Source organism: Macaca thibetana, chromosome 5 (assembly GCF_024542745.1).
Source record: "Macaca thibetana thibetana isolate TM-01 chromosome 5, ASM2454274v1, whole genome shotgun sequence".
Taxonomy (NCBI): domain Eukaryota; kingdom Metazoa; phylum Chordata; class Mammalia; order Primates; family Cercopithecidae; genus Macaca; species Macaca thibetana.
Genome location: NC_065582.1, coordinates 129,524,892 through 129,538,775, shown reverse-complemented (window position 1 = coordinate 129,538,775; position 13,884 = coordinate 129,524,892). Strand labels below are relative to the sequence as shown.

General features: G+C 42.1%; 1 long non-coding RNA gene and 1 pseudogene across 1 annotated transcript; one reads left to right on the top strand and one right to left on the bottom strand.

Moving 5' to 3' along the window:
- Positions 1–485: 485 nt before the first annotated feature.
- Positions 486–8,833, bottom strand: LOC126954880 (uncharacterized). The gene is made up of 3 exons (XR_007725745.1): positions 8,386–8,833; positions 8,250–8,289; positions 486–8,061 (listed from the first exon to the last, which is right to left on the bottom strand). It is a non-coding gene; the product is annotated as an uncharacterized LOC126954880 (long non-coding RNA).
- Positions 8,834–11,722: 2,889 nt separating this feature from the next.
- On the top strand, positions 11,723–12,832 carry LOC126954439 (putative uncharacterized protein MSANTD5; annotated as a pseudogene).
- The last annotated feature ends 1,052 nt before the right edge of the window (positions 12,833–13,884 follow it).

Genomic DNA, 13,884 nt, shown 5'->3' with positions numbered 1-13,884 from the left:
GATGAACCTGCAAGACACTAAGTGAAAAAAGCCAGGCACAGAAAGACAAATACCATGTGATCTCATATGTGGAAACTTAAAAAGTTGAACTCAGAAGCAGAGAGTAGAATGGTGGTTACTAGGAGCTGAGGTGGGGATTAGCGAATACATGCTAGTCAAAGGTATGAAATTTCAGCTAGTCAGGAAGAGTAAGTTCAAGAGATCTATTGCACAGCATGGTGACTATAGTTAATATATTGTATATTTCAAAATTGTTAATTTTAAATATCCTTACCACAAAAAGAGAGATAATAGATGTATTAGCTTGATTTAGCCACTGTACAGCGTATACAGGTATAAAACACACTGTAACCCATAAACATATTTTCAATTAAAAATAAATTTAAAAATTTATAAAGCAAAAATTAAAAATCCTTAAGTGTAAGAACCAGAGGGCCTCTTTGGTGGCTTATCAAGAGGCACTCATCTCCTACAATAAAAGAGTAAACACAGCTAAACACAGAGAAGTGAGAAAAACAGAGCTTCGGTGGGAAATGAATGTGCCCAGCCAGCTCATGTCTGTTATGTTCAGGTCAGGACCTTGATGGGGAAAACTGGGGGATGGGGACATCTGGATGGATGCCTGAGAGTCTTGGCTCTACAGACCCCTGAAACCCTCAGCTTACAAGGTGGCTTACTCGTCCCTAGTAAGCGCTAGCACTTCCCAGTAATAAGCCTGTGCCACCAAGGCCTGCAGGAATGCAGTGAGCATGGGGCACCAGTACCACTCAGAAGTTCTATCTGTTGCAATATGATTTTGTTTCAGGGCCAGCGTTGGCTCTTCTCCGCAGACCAGGGCTAGGCTCATGTATATCCACATGGGCTATGGCCTTTCCTAGGAGTCAAGGACTCAGACTTCCCATAGATAAAGGTCTGGGCCACGAGGCAAGCTCTCTAGCCCAGGAAAAGTACTAAGGCAAGGGTGAGGATAATCCTGAGTAGGAAGTAGAGAAAGATGAAAGCCATGTATGGCCTCAGGACCAAGTGCAGCAGTAAGAGGTAGAGCTAATCCTACTAACTGCTTTCTTCTACATGCACTTCACATCCATCCGAGTCTCCGTTTATTCCAACCTGTGATGACATTGAGATGGTGGCCTGTTTCTATATGGTGAGATGACATCTACTTCATTGGATTTCCATGAAGAGTAAATGATCTTATATACATGGTACATAGTATACATATGTTTGGCCTCTTTATAGAATGTTTTGTCATCTATATCTCCCCTGTTACATGGAATTCCCAAGCTGTGCCTAATTTAGTGAAGTAGTGCCCCAAAATGAGGGTACTGCAATTGTGAGCAATTATAGAGGGGTCACATGGTTCTGAAACCAGCCACAGAGGCTGCTGACAAGTGAATCCTGTCCTCCTGGCTCAATACCCTGCTTTAGAAGCCGCTAGATAAGTTGATTCTGAGAATCAAGATATTTCTGAGAAGCTGATTGTCATTTGTGATTGTTCTACATCCTTCTCCCAAGATTTTCCTTTCACCATTTTAATGCAGCTCTTAAACTTGAGTCATGACAATGATCGGCAGGCTCTCATGAATTTTGCTGCAGCAAGGTGTTGGTCAGAAGTTGGTAACGTTCAATCCTTTCCAGTTTGTCAGGCTCTCTGAGAAGCAGAGGCTGAGAGACAGGGTTTGGAGTGAGAGGTTTCCTGGGGGTAATGCCTCTGAACAGTAAAGGGTGAACACAAGGTCGAGCCAGTGCATTAGTTTCTTCTTGCTGCCATAGCAAGTTACCACACTTACTGACTTAAGACACCAGTTTATCATCTTATGGTTCTGGACATCTGAAATAAACAGGTTTCACTGAGCTAAAAAAGTCAAGATCTTGGTGGCAGCCTGCATTCCTCCTGAAAGTTCTAGGGGAAAATCCACCTACTCACTTTCCAGCTTCTAGGGGCTGCCTGTACCCCTTGGTTTGTGACCTTGAATTATTCTAACCTCTGCTTCCTCTCATTCTGACTGATTATCCTATCTCCTCTCCTTTTCGAGGACCCCTGTGATGCCAGACCCACTCAGATAATCCAGAATAATCTGAAAGTCTTCAACTTAATCACATCTGCCAGTCCCTTTTACCATGTATGGAATACTTGCAAGTTCATGGGATTGGAACGAACATTTTGGGGGCATTATTCCACCCACCATAGTGAGGCAAGCCTTCAGGTGGCTGTGCAGATCTAAAGTGGGGAGGAGGACTAGGCATACAGACTTCAGTTCTCAGGCAGATCTGACAAAGTCTCCATCAGTTAAAAATGAGCAGAGTCATGTATTTTTGGCAGAAATAGTCTCTAATTATAACTACCAGACTCAGTCGTTGGCTGGAAGCTGCCCATGAAGACCATGACCTTGGCTTGAAAGTCCAAGTGGATCCGGAAAGACAGCTGGAGACTTTCCATCATCTGTGCTCCTAATAACTGAATAAAAAGTTTTTCTATGAAGGGAGATCCATGTAGCATTTTCTATGGCCACATCTTTAGTGACTGCATGAATTGAAAGGTACATAGGGATAATAGCAAAAAATATGGAAGGACAATCTTAGGCTAGATTTGCTACCTCTGTTCTTGGACATGTTATCCAGCATCAGTATCAAAGGGGTTTTTCCTAAGAATCTACCCTACAGAAATAGAAGCACAGAGAAGCAAGGGTATGTTATGTTTCTTCATTGTATCATTTTTAATTGCCAAGGAGCTAGACAACCCTAAATGTCTATCCATAAGGCAAACACTAAGTTCCAGTTCATTCATACTATAGAATACTGTGCATACATTAGGAATGAGTGGTTCTTTATTAATGGCCAAGATACATCAAGTATAGACAGGAAATTGCATAAAAACCTAAGTTATCAATACTTTTATGAAATCTTGTTCTTCTACTTATTTTTTAAGTAATCTTGTAATAAGCAAGTGGGATGGAGAGGTGGGTAGTGAGAAAAGGACTTTGAACCTCAAGAGGAATATGTAAGACTTTCTACCAAAAAACTGCTTTTCTATCTCTAAACTTTTAAAAAGCAACAAACATTCTGATGGCCGCCATGAATGTTCACATTCTAAAGTTATTTTCAGCTAGGAAGGCAGCTCCAAATAATGGAAAAATAGGAAAGTATGATTTATCTGGTTGTACCCTTGGCATAATGCCTATTTTTCCATGAGACCTCAGCAGAATTGCCTGAGAATCATGAGGGGTGTTTCTTTAGCTGTCATCACTGTGAACTTCCAGGTATCACCAGAAGAGGACAAAGGTGGATAAATCATGGGACAGCTGACACTGAAGGCTCAGACTTATAGAAGTCACTTTCATTCTCCTCTGCAAGGCTGGAACTGCTGCTCTTGGCATTCTTGAACCTTAGAAGTGGTATCAGATATTAAGAGGATGTATCATGCAAGGCCTAACCAGAGAAACAGAACCAAGAGATACATATTAACACGTGTTCTGATTCATTGCAAGGACTTGTTTCATGCAATTGTGGAAGCTGGCAAAGCAAGTCCATTATGCACAGAATGCACAGATGGGGCAGCCTTTCAGGAGGAACAGGCAGGAACTCAGGTGCTGCTGAAACTTCTGACTGCAGCAGAATTTCTTCATTAGGGAAGCCTCAGCTCTGTTCAGTCCTTTCAAACGATTGGATCAGGCCCATAAACTTATCCGGGAGAATATCCCTTACACTTCAAGTCAACTAATTATGGAGTTTAATCTTATTACATGATACTTCTAAAGCAATACCTACATTAGTGTTTTTAGTACTGGGGACAGTAGTCTTGCCACGTAGGCATATCAAAAAATCATTATAATCTACCCTTATCAACTTGGCACCCATAGGCCTCACATTAAGACATAGTTAATCTCCAAATAGTAAATTCTGCCTAACGTAATACAACTGTCCCATGTACAACTGAAAACACAGTAACCCTTTCCCCAAAAGGGGGTACAAGTTTAATTGGGTACAGTTTACTCTTCTTTAATATGTGATAGCTTGAATACTACCATAACAAATACTAGGTCAACTAGTATTAACATTTATATTAGATTGTAAGAAGGAGATGAGACAAAAATAGTTACTTTATATACAAACATACCTAACAAATATTTGTAACTATCAGTGTCTTTGTTTCTACAACTAGTCAGATGGTCAGAGCTAGTATTTATAACCACCTTCTGCCAACACCCCCTTCCATCTTTCCTTTACCTCCAGTAAGCACTTCAGTTGACTGTGGTTCTTTGCCGTGTTGCGTAACCCAAGCTTTCACTCCTGAAAGGTCTGGACCATTAGCGATCCCTTCTGAATGGAGTTGGTATGGTATTCACTTGACTGATCACAAGACATGGTGGTACCAAGAGACACCCTAAGGGATCTTGTGTATTCCAGGCATATTAGCCCTTACGTTCTTGTGTAGCAGTCCAATTTCCCCTTGGTTGTCAGGAACAATTGCCCTAACAAGTACAGCAACTCCTTTACTTTTGAATCAGAGGTATGAGGCAGCCAGCCATCTCAACTTTAACAGATTCATTATTTTGTCTCCTGGTAGAGTTATTCCTCCCTTAGGCTCTGCTGTCTAGGGGTCTTAGTTCCAAACTCCTTGGGAATAAAACAATTTAGTAGATCACTAGGGGCTAATAGTAAAGTTATTTGTATTTTCACCCCTTGATTCTTACACCTTTGAAACCTGGTTATGGGAGAAACAGTTATATTGGACAGTGATTTAAAGACTACATAGAATCCTAGAAGCCTCTGCTTTAGACCTGCAAGGTTTTGCCAATAGCTGATGCTGTAATTTAGTCTTCAAAAGGCCATTCCACCTTTGAGGTTCGTCCACATAGCTCTCCTCCAGACCTTATTGTCTCCAGTTTTCTAATTGCATTTCTTGTACACTTATATTCCTTCTACACCCCTGACCATTCAGCCAAACCATTGGCCACAGCTTAGGAACTATTACAGATTCTTACCTCAGGCCATTTCCCCTTCCAGGCAAAATGAACCATCAGGTTTACTGTTCAAAGTTCTGGCTGCAGAAAGGATTTTCCTTCACCAGCATTCTTTAAGGATGTCCCAGAAATGGGCTGTAGTGCTGCAGCTGTCTACTTGTGATGCCTACATATCATGGAGAGTCATTTGTAAACTGAGCCGGAGTTCTCTCTTCTATAGTCAACTGCTCATATAAAAATCTTCATGAGCCCATAGTTATGAGCTGGGAGAAGGTAATGTAGGGACAGGAGCAGGAGCTCTGAACATTTGGATCAATTCCTCATGCAAATTGTCTTCAAAGTCTGCACAAGCACAATCTCAAATATACTGCTTTCATTTATTAATGAAGTGCTGCTGTGCATCTCCAACTTTGTAACTGTGGGGCATACACTACCCAGTTCCTCATGGGCATCTCAGGTCACACAACATCTTGGTGACACATGATTAAGCATTCAGTCTCTACAAGGGCCTGTAGCAAGCTAAAAGTTGTTTCTAAAAATAAGTTATCCACAGGCAATAGTAGGGCTTGCTTAAAATCCTGAATCTGTGATTTACCTATGGGAGGTCTCCTCAAGAGTTCAAACAGCATCCCTATCTGCCACTGATACTTTGATCGCCACAGGATCTACTAAGCCATATGGCCAGTGGCAAAGCACCTTGAATGGTAGCAGAGCCTTCTCGTGTTCTGGGACCTATTCAAAGCTTATAGCTTTGAGTCACTTGGTAAGTGAGCTGGAGTAGCATACCTCAGTAAGATAAGTTTCTGCGAAGATCCAAGAAGGCCAATTAGGTCTTGTGCCTCTTTGGGCGGTAGGAGGGGCCATTTGCAATAAACTTTTGCCTTAGACATACCTAACGTGCCCCATACGACTGGGCCTTTGGAAATTTCACTTAAGTGAACATCCTTTGATTTTCGGTGGCATTCATTTTCTAGTGTCATGCAAATGTCTGAATCCTATGTCTAGATTAGTTACTACTTCCTGATCACAAGGCCCAATCAGCATAACATTAATATGAGTAATCAGCATATATTACGGAAAGGAAATATAATCAAGATCTGTGGACTATGGCATAGGGATAGAGTTGATACCCTAAGGTAGAATCATGAAAATATATTGTCATGCCAGCTGAAAGCAAATTGCTTTTGATGGTTTTTACTAACAGGTATAGAAAATGTATTTGCCAAATCAACAGCTGCATACCAGGTACTAAAAGGTTATATTAATTTTCTCAAATAACAAATCACATCTTCAACAGTAACTAGAGTCACCACTTGACTAAGTTTGACAATCCTAAACTGTCATTCTCCAAAATCTGTCTTCTGCATAAGCCAAATAGGCAAGTTAAGAATGTGGCGAAAAGCAGTATCCCTGCATCTTTCAAGTCCTTGATATTGGCACTGTTCTCTAGAATATGGTATTGCTTTTGGTTCACTGTTTTTGTAGGTAGAGGTAGTACTAATGACTTCCACGTAGCCTTTGCTACCAAAAAGTCTTCATTCTACAGGTCAAGGAACACACGTGGAGATTCTATTAGTTGCTGAGTATGTCTGTTATAAATATACATTCCAGACTGGGGAAATAACCACAGGATGAGTTTGGGGACCCACTTGACCCACACTGTGAATTGACCCTTAGCTAAAATTCTATGACCCAACCTTCATAAGCCTCTACCCTCTGTACTGCAGTGATATTTTGGGTTTACGGGAGTTACTGTAAGTTCATAGCCAGTGTCTAGTTATCCCTGAGAAGCCTGATTATCTTCCTTTCCCTAGTGAATTGTCATACTGATAAGTCCTTTTGGAGAAGGCTGAAAAAATATTAACAGTATGAACTTTTAGTAGTACAGCAACATCATTCCTCAAAGAGACCAAATCTCAGCTTCAAATGATTCTTGGTCTGAACTAGTTGATGTCTGGGAATTGATGGAGGGGCTGTGACTTTTGGTGATTCATGTTAGACCACTTACTAGAACTCTTACTTATGCTGTCCAAGAATTTACTAGATTCCCATCTATTACTTTTCTAGGGACATCATGATCAATCAGTGAATAGCATGGGTCTCTGAGTCACTCTATTCTGATTACTGGTTTGGTTTTACACTAATTATTTCGGCCCATCTCTGGTGTTTAAGTACTACCACTTAGCTTCTGCTACCTTAGGATTCCATTATCCCTATTCTATTTAAGGATGGCAGTTTCATGGTAGCAGTTCCCACTTTAATTTCTGACCTACAGAGAATGACAACCAAGCTCTTAGAAGGGTGCTGGAGACTCAAATTTCTCAAAGTAATAAAAAGCAGGTCCTCTAGACTCTCCTGGGGTAGGTAAAGGGGTCTTATGTGACAAATCCATTATAGGATTCCTACCTCCCTAAGCCTTCTGATACACTTTCTCTAGAGGACATCCACACAGGTCTAGCATTTCAACTTCATTTAGTGTAGGCCACCTTTGGGTCCACATTTTAAACAGACAGAATCCTTTATAGCCCCTAAAGCTAAAATAAACCTAGAATCTATGCTTAATGGACACATCAATAAATTTAGCTTGATCCAACTTTATATTCTTTTCATCATGATCCCTCCCTGAAGATTCATTCCTACATATTCCCTGTATTTCTGTATAAAAATATGGGAAAGTCATGCAGATATTTTGAGGCTGTGCATCTCCTCATGTGTCACACTTTGCACTTCACTCTTTAGGAGCTTTTGGAACGTGAGAGTCTAAGTCTGGAAACAGATGTCAGGAACATATCCTAAGGAGAATCAGTGGTACCTTATAACACAACACTCTCAGACAATGGAGAGCTAACCACCTAAGTCTGGAAACAGATGTCAGGAATATATCCTATGGAGAATCAGTGGTACCTTATTACACAACACTATCAGGCAATGGTAGAGCTAACCACCTCACTAAGTCTGGAAACAGATGTCAGGAATATATCCTAAGGAGAATCAGTGGTACTTTATAACGCAACACTCACAGGCAATGGAGAGCTAACCACCTCACTAAGTTTGGAAACAGATGTCAGGAATATATCCTAAGGACAATCAGTGGTACCTTATAACGCAACACTACCAGGCAATGGAGAGCTAACCACCTAAGTCTGGAAACAGTTGTCAGGAATATATCCTAAGGAGAAACAGTGGTGCCTTATAACGCAACACTCGCAGGCAATGGAGAGCTAACCACCCCACTAAGTCTGGAAAGAGATGTCAGGAATACATCCTAAGGAGAATCAGTGGTACCTTATAACACAACACTCTCAGGCAGTGGAGAGCTAACCACCTCACTATGTCTGGAAACAGATGTCAGGAATATATCCTAAGGAAAATCAGTGGTACCTTATAACGCAACCCTCTCAGGCAATGGAGAGCTAACCACCTCACTAAGTCTGGAAACAGATGTCAGGAATATATCCTAAGGAGAATCAGTGGTACCTTATAACACAACACTCGCAGGCAATGGAGAGTGCCTTCAGGCAGAGGTAGAAGGGCTGTTTTTACCAGCCAAGTAAAATCCACAGAATTTAGGAATTTGATATCCCCAGCTTCATTGGAATCTGCCCAAATTTCTCTATTCAGAATCCTATTTCTTCTCAATCAATGCTCTGACTTATACAGAAGTCATCTCATGAAGCTGGGAATCCAATTCACATCAGAATTCAGTCACTCACTGGATGTGACACTCTGGGTTTGACTTTTGGAAATCTTGACCCTGCAGCTATAGTAGATAAAGGGTCATTTCAGGACAAATATGAGAGTTCAGGTTATTTATACAGAGATTAAGCTTCAAATTTGAAGGCTTAAGCTCAGCCTTTTCTTTCCCTACTTTCTCCAAGGCCATTGCAAGCATTCAGCCAAATCCCATCACACTTACTGTGTTTAAATGGTTCTAAGGTAGCATATACGTAACTTCATCTATAGGTTATCAAATGTTGCTACTTTGCAATTCTGAAGGCTGGTTAGACAAGTTTGAAATCTATAGGGTAGGCTTTCAGGAAGGGCAGACTTGAACTCAGTTGCAAATTAACTTGCTGTCATCAGGCAGAATCTCTTCAATAGGGCAGCCTCTGCTCAGCTCTTAAGGCCTTCCAACTAGTTGAACCAGGCCCAGCATATGGTACAGGATGATCTCCCTAACTTAAAGTCAACTGATTATAGGCTTTAATCACATCTACAAATTACTTTTACAACAACGCAAATTGACTGGAAACTACAGCCTAGACACACTAATACATCAAATACCATTATACGAGTTGGGGTAATCACTTTTTCCAATACTATTGAATACTACTGAATGGAATGCATTCATTTATGATTGGACATATTGAAGGTCCATAGTTTGGTGTGGAGCCAGGTAGTAGAGGATGAGAAGTAGAAAAGTAGAGAAGTAGAGAAACCACTTTAGGGTTTGAGTCAGAGAAGAGGAAAAGGGCAGTGGCTAGGGGCCAGCATGAGATCAAGGGTGGTGTTTCTAAGACAGGAGACAGACTGCTATGGCTTGAGTATGTCTCTTCCAAAGTTTACATGTTGAAACTTCATGGCCAATGTGATACTAAGGGGTGGGGACTTTAAGAAGTGACTAGATCACAAAGGCTCCTCCTTCACGAATGGAATAAAGGCCCTTCTAAAGGAGGCTTTACTTATCTAGTCCCTCTTCCCCTCTACCTTCTGCCATGTGAGGCTACAATATTCCTTCCCCTTCAGAAGTTGCAGCAAAAAGGTGCCACGTTGGAAGGAGAGACACTGCCTTCCTCCTGCCTACATACTAAATCTGCTGGTGCCTCTATCTTTGACTTCCCAGCCTCCAGAACTAGGAAAAAAAATGAGACAGCAACTTGCTTTTTGCCCAGGCTGAAATGTGGTGGCGTGATCATGGTTCATGGCCTTTATCTCCCGGCCTCAAGCGATCCTCCTGCTTCAGCCTCCCAAGTAGCACATACCACTGCACCTGGGTATTTTTTTTTTTTTTTTTTTTGTAGAACTGGGGTCTTTGTTGCCCAGGCTGGTCTTGAACTCCCAATTTTAAGCAATTCTCCCACCTCAGCCTCCCAAAGTACTAAGATTACAGGCATAAACCACTGTTTGCTCTTTATAGGTTACCTATGTTCTTCATAAGTTACTCAGTCTGTGATATTGTTATAGCATTCTGAATGGTCTAAAATTGGTACCAGACAAGTAGTATGTTATAACAAACACCCAAAAATACAGACACAGCTTTGGAACTGGGTAATGGGTAGCAGCTGAAACAGTTTGAGTGCTGGAAAAAGCCTGCATTGCCATGAACAGAGAAATAAGATGAGATTCTGGTGGCAGCTCACAGGAAAGACAGCTTTCATCTCAGAGGAGATCCAAGTGGTTATGAGTGGAATATTGGTAGAAATATGGATAATGATGACTATTTTGATGTCTCAAATGAGAAAGTACTGGAAACTGGGGGAAAGGTCATCCTTGTTACATCATGTAGCCAGGATGTTGGCTGAATTTTGTACATGTCCCAAGACTTTCTGGAAGGCAGAAATCAGAGCGACAAACTAGAGTATCTGATGGAAGAACTCTAAGCAGTAAAGTCTTGAAGGTGCTGCATGGCTTCTCTTAACTGCTTATGGAGAAATATAGAAAGATGGAATTCATGATTTAAAAGAAAGCAGAATATAAAGATTTGGAAAGTTTCATCCTGGCTATGTGAAATATTTAGAGCATGGTTAGGAGAGAAAAAAAGGGTGGGGCCAAGCAATTGTCTGATAAGGAGATTACTGCAGACAGAAACCAGGTACTGTTTGTCAAGAAAATGGGAGAATGACCCTGAAGGCATTATGGAGATTTGTGATGACATGCCCATCGCAGGCCCCAGGGTACCAGGGCCTTGAGGGCAGAATGGTTAAGAGAGTTACTCAGAGGACCTGTGAGACCTCAGAGCTCATTTTCCAAGGCTGTGTCAAGTCTGCTCCCTGTATTCCAGGGCAGTGCTCCTTGACCATTTCAGCTGTGGCTCAAGCAGGCCCAGGTGCAGCTTGGGCTTACACTCTGGAGAGCACAGGCAGTGAAATTTGGCAGTGTCCATGTGACGCTAACTATATGGAGTGCAGGAGCTGTGGAGGCATAGCTACCTCCACCTAGATTTCCAAGGATGCCTCAAAAAACCATGAAGGTGGGACCACCACCAAGTGTCCTCATGAGAACAATGTCTAGTGGAGCCATGAGGACTCTCTTCAGTGGTCCCACCTTTGAGGATCTCCAAGGGTATTAACAGAACACCCTAAACTAGGAGAGCATCTGCTGGAGTCATGGGGGTGAGGCAGTCCCAGAGACCCCAGAACTGTATGCTCAGTATGCAACTACAGCCTGGGAGACCTGCAAGCACTTCACTTTAACCAGGGAGCTGCTGCATAGGCTGAACCCAGAAAAGCCATGGAGCCATTGTCCCCACTCCACATCCAGTGTATCTGGAAGTCACAACATCAGAAGAGTCAGAGAAAGAAAAAAAGACAGTGGTAAAGTCAACGAGGGTTATCAAGGTATTCCATAAAAAACGTTTAGGATTTTATGTCCTGAAAGACCTCCAGAAGCAGAGAGAAGCAAACACATTTCCACACTTGAGTTCCTCCTGACTCTCCTAGGTTCCATTACAGCAGAGTAAGTGCCAGTGTTCCACCAACCCAGGAACAAGCCCTGCAGGCGCAGTGAGAAGAATCCCAGGAGAAAACTCAGGAATAAAAATGGAGAAAGTGACACTTCAGACTGAAACTACCAGAAACATCCAGAAATGAAGCAGAAAAAAGCAGCCCAGGGACCAAAAAAACCCTCAGTTCAGTTAATTAAACCATGGAGTGACCAGGAAATCCAGTTTCCTGCAAGAATGGGAATTTCTTGAGCATGAAGTATATATCAAAAACAGTTACCCGGCATTTCAAGCAGAGGGGTATGAAGAAGAGATGGCAGAAATGTCTCCAGAAGCTGATAAGCTTGCAGGACTTACACTACACTATTCATGAGGCCAACCAGAGGCTAAGGTGCCAACTCTTGCCATGTCCTTATGGAGAGGCCTGCTGGGCCTGTCCTGCAGACTCTGGCTGAGCAATGGAGGAAAGGAGTACCCAGACACAAGTATCCAGGGAAAGAGTGGGCTAGGGGACTGCTGGCACGAGGGGCCTAAGAGAGTAGTGCGGATAAGCTGGAGGCGCTTGTATTTATTTAGTACAGATTTAATGACAAAGGCCTGGAGCCAACACAACCTGTGGATAGTTAACATTTTCATCCCCAACTTGCAGGGAGCAGTCCTGCACATGGATGACCAAAGGTTGGTTTCCAGACAACATAAGTAAATTGTCTAGATAAGCTTCCCTACATTCACTTGCACCTACTTCTGGCCCTCTGCCTCAGGGTAAGAGAATTAGCTGTCTTCAGATTTTATTCTCTCCCTAAGCTTTGCAAAACCTCCTGGCCTCTCAAGAAGGTTTGTGTCTTTCCCTATAACTTACAACTTTTCCCACCACCCTGACCAATCTCCTATAGAGGCCCTGCACAAGATTCTGGGATACAGATGGAAGATCAGCATCTTCTCAGGTCCTCCCTGTGCAGATGTGGCTGACCTCACACCTCCTGAGCACCAGCCCAAGGCCTATGACATTCCCATAGCCTTTCAGGAGCTGATATGGACCCCGATACTTGTGATCTACGTAGAAAATCCTCAGGTATCCAAATGGGAGCCCTGGAACATGAAACCACCATGGTCAGTTCCATATATGTATCCTGCCTTTCTCTCAGCAGCCCCAGGCCCCCCACCTCAGTGGTCCATCTCTACTAATCCAGATCCTGAAGACAATTAGAATCTGGATCCTGATTCTATCAGAAAGACTGAAAAATAGCACAATCTGTGTATGTTGGTACATGACTCCTTTCTCTCCTCATCCAGTGCAATGAGAATACATGTGAAATAAATGAATGACTGTGACCTCAGGAAAAAAAAAAAGATTTTATGTCCCGTTGATATTTTATCCTGTTGAGTTTTAGACTCACTTGGGACCTGTTAAAACCCTTTCTTACCTACTTCTCCCTTTTAGAATAGAAATATCTGTCCTGGATATTTCCCAATGTGTTTTAGAAGCATGTAATAACTTTGTTTCACAGATTTATAGCTGGAATCTTCCTCAGGATGAAACATACATTTGAGCTTACCCATATCTGATTTATGTGATATCTAGATGAAATTCCAGACTTTACAGATGATACTTAAAAGAGTTAAGACTTTGGGGGCCATTGAGATAAATGAATGTATTTTGTATACGTTTGAGCTTACCCATATCTGATTTATGTAATATCTAGATGAAATTCCAGACTTTACAGATGATACTCAAAAGAGTTAAGACTTTGGGGGCCATTGAGATAAATGAATGTATTTTGTATGTAGGGAGGGGACATACATTTTGGGGACCAGGGGTAGAATACTACCGTTTAAGTATGTTCCCTCCAAAATTCACACGCTGAAACTTAATGGCCAGTGTAATGGTAGGGCATTTGAGAGATGAACAAGCCATGAGGGCTCCTCCCTCATGAATGGAGTTAAGGCTGTTAGCTTCCTTGTAGCATTAGGCTTTTTGCCCTCCCACCATGGGAGGACAGATCATACCTCTCTCCAGAAGATCAGCAACAAGGAGCCATTTTGGAAACAGAAACCAGATCCCTCACTAGTCAGCACCTTGATCTTGAACTTCACAGCCTCCACAACTGTGAGAAAATTTGTTTTTAAGTTACCCAGTCTATATGTAGTACTATTATAAGAGCACAAATGGACTAAAACACTGAATTATGGGCTGACAAAGAGGCAGGAGAAGCAAGGCGAAGAGCTTGAAAACCTAAGGAGGCATAACTGGTAGAGTCA